Here is a 3,690-nt window from a genome sequence, read left to right as displayed (position 1 = left end):
AGCTTGTAGAAATAAACCTTATTGCATACTGTCACTTTTGTGTTGGCTGTGTCATTGTAATGGACAATGGGAAGTGTCATGCACATACCTCATATTAAATACAGCAACAAGGATGAAGAAGAGGAATATCTTGTTTCAGTTACCTTTGTTTTGACAATGCCATTCACATTTGACTTCTAAAGGGACATTTCTGGGAAGTTTGAAGTTGCATATATAGGTCACAAAAGCAATCAATTTTTATTTAGTAACATATCTAAACAATGGCAGGATTCTAGTACAGGAAGCACCTGAGGTTATTTCCCACATAGCAGGAGCTTCAGTTATTTCCCATTTTGTATTCTGATATCCCCAGGCTGTTAAAGGTCCTCTGAGATAAAAGGTATACTTTACTGTTGTATGATGAAAATAAACTATATACAGACATTATGCTACATTGCCCATGGCTCATAAGTCCCACCTTAAAGTATACAATCCTGATTCTGATTTTATGTACAATTCTGAATTCTTTTGAGATTAACATTGTTGTAGTCTGAGCCCTGAGGCTAAATACTTAACAGAGCTCCTTACCAACCAGGTGGATGTCTTTCTATATGACATATGACTCGTGCTACGGCAAAGTGGTTCTAGTGTCAACCGATCCTGCTTATTTCCTATATCCGAATTCTTTTTTGTCACATTTAACTGAAAGAATCATACATGTGTATGAGTCTGTAGCCACATGTGGCAGACTTATCCCACGTCCCACCTGATTAAAGGGGTATTTTCATTTTGGCAAATTAAAGGAAATCTGCCACTAGATGGTAGAGATATTAAACTACAAATACTTACCTATGTTCCTCTTGATGTTTATCCCTGCGCTTTCCTTCTCAAAGCTTGACACACCAGTATTACCTAGAAAAGAAACTTATGATTAGCAGCCCACTACTTCCAACATAGGAGAGTGAGGTATCTTTCATGCAGGTGGTATAAATTAGAGCGTCTCACATCTTATCACTCATTGAGACTTGTAGGCTTGCCATGTGTAATGATCTCTAATAGCCAGCAGATGGCAGACTATTAGAGATCAGCAGTAAAATTGCTATACTGGCAGTCCCCTACTTAAGGACACCCGACTTACAGACGATCCATAGTTAAAGATGGACCTCTCGGCCCACTGTGATCTCTGGTGAATTCTCTGAATGCTCTACTATAGTCCCAGACTGCAATGATCAGCTGTAAAGTGTCTGTAATGAAGCTTTATTGATAATCCTTGGTCTAATTACAGCAAAAAATGTTGAAAATCCATTTGTCACTGGGGCAAAAAAAAATTTTGATTGGATCTACAATTATAAAATATACAGTTTCGACTTAAATACAAATTCAACTTAAGAACAGACCTATGGACTCTATCTTGTACGTAACCCGGGGACTGACTGTACTGCAATACAGTAGAATTGCAGTATATAGTAGAAGCAATCAGACCCTAAAGGGTTAAAGTACCCTGAAGGGTATGAAACAATGGTAAAATTTATTTTGAAAGAAATTTAAAAAAATTTAAAAGAATTGAAAGTTTAAATCACCGCTCTTTCCCTAGATCACATATAAAAATAAATAAACGGTAAAAAATCATAAACATGATAGGTATCACCATGTCCCAAAATGCCCGTTATATCAAAATATAAAAAAGAGTATTCCCAGCAGTGAACACCATAAAAGAAAATAGCACCCAAATTGCCACTTTTCCTCTATTTTTCCATCCATTAATATTTGAATAAAAAAACGATCAAATAGTCGTATAGGGCCCAAATTGATATAAATTACTACGCCAGCATGTACCACAAAAAAATAACACTTTAAATAGGTCCATACACCATGGTGTGAAAATGTTATTGGCCTAAGATTTTGGCAAAATGAAAAATATATTTTATGTACAAAAGATTTAAATTTTTTTAAAAACCTAATAAAACCTTTATAGATTTGATATTCCTGTGATTGTACCGACCAAAAGAATAAAGCGAAAGTGTAATTTGGAGTGCAGAATAAAGTCCATAAAAACAGGGCCCACAAGAAAACGCCACAAATGTGTTTTTTGTCCATCTTCCACTTTTCCAGTGCATTGTATGGAAAATTAAATGGAACCACTAAAAAGTACAATTTGTCCCACAAATAACAAGCCCTCAAACATCTCTGTAAACGTAAAAATAAAAAAGTTATTGCTTTTGGAATGAGGGGAGTAAAAAACAGAAATGCAAAAATGAAAAAGGGCTGAGTCCTGTAAGGGTTAAAGTTATCCTTTGTAAAATGAAATGTTATACAATTTTCCAATATACTTTCTGTATCAATTCCTCACAGTGTTCTAGATCTCTGCTTACTGCTTTAGAAATCTTCTATGTTTACTTCCAGTGGACAGAAATCAGACCATGGTCACACAGGTGCATAGGTGTCGTAGGCTTTTCCCTTTACACAGTTTTATAAAGGCCCATTTCACAGGTATATGCAATGATTAGTAAAGAGTCATCACTCCTGTAATAATGATCCTAACAATAACTATATGTGTACTTGTATTAGGTAAATCTACTATAACTGATTACATTTGCCTAAAACTGACTTGTGAACTAGTCAATTGTGGTGATCTAGTTTTCAGCAACAAACATATAACTTCTACACTGTGTACATTGGAAAGATGACTCCAAAGCGACTGGGAGAAAGTACCTGAAAACATCGCCAGGAAAAGAAAAAAGTAGAGAAGCTGCATGGCAAAGCAAGTTAGATAAGATGTGAAGTACTCCATCAAGAAAAAACAGATCCGGTCAGAAAGGTAATTACGGAGAATGAGAGGTGATTAAATAAAAAAAATGGATTCTGAAGGAAGAAATATTCTGAAATATTTTAACCTTAATAAAAATGTGATGTAGCTATAGAATAATTAGCTGGACAAGTGGGTGGAACCAGAACGGATATTTCTCTTCTTAGGAAAGACATAACAAAAATTAGAGAAAGACAGAAAGGCACAGAGGACACAGTGGGAAAAAAATTAAAGTAAATATCGAATTTCGCAAGATATAAGAAAACCAGAGGTGGCACTCAAAGCCCTTCCTGTGGGCACCCAGGCCTTCACACCAACAGAGAGTTTGGCAGATAGGACTCAAAGCTCAAAGCAGGAAGGTGTGGATAGAGATGGATTAACGTTTGAGCTCCTGCTCTGGGTCCTCCGATTCTTCCTCTTCATGGGACCCTGGAGGGAAGCTACAATCCAAAAATACAGTAATACAAACTTTGCGACGTATAAATGGGTATTGGTTGTAGTTTGGGCACTCTGTCTCCAAAAGGTTTGCCATCACTGCTATAGAGTATAATAGGCTACTATTCAGGGTAATTCTTCTCCAGGATTAGATGGATTCCCTATAATCCCGATATATATGAACTATGGAAATCTTTTATTTTGTATTCTATGGCAGTTGTGGAAATCAAGTATTAATAAAGGGGAGATTACCATTGTATGAAGGAGTAATAAGCTTTTTTTAAATAAAAGAATCATTCAGCCCAGTTTTGCTCATTAATACTGATGCTCGGTTGTTGGCCAAATTATTGGCAAACAGACTGTGAAAGCTGGTTCCTGCGGTGATTCCTGAGGACCCGTGTGGGTTAGTTCTGGGGAGAGGTGCCAATAGAAATATTCACATAATTTTTGCTCATAAACAGATGAGGCAT

This window comes from Engystomops pustulosus, chromosome 10 (genome assembly GCF_040894005.1).
Source record: "Engystomops pustulosus chromosome 10, aEngPut4.maternal, whole genome shotgun sequence".
Lineage (NCBI taxonomy): Eukaryota > Metazoa > Chordata > Amphibia > Anura > Leptodactylidae > Engystomops > Engystomops pustulosus.
Note: the sequence above shows the minus strand (reverse complement) of the source record.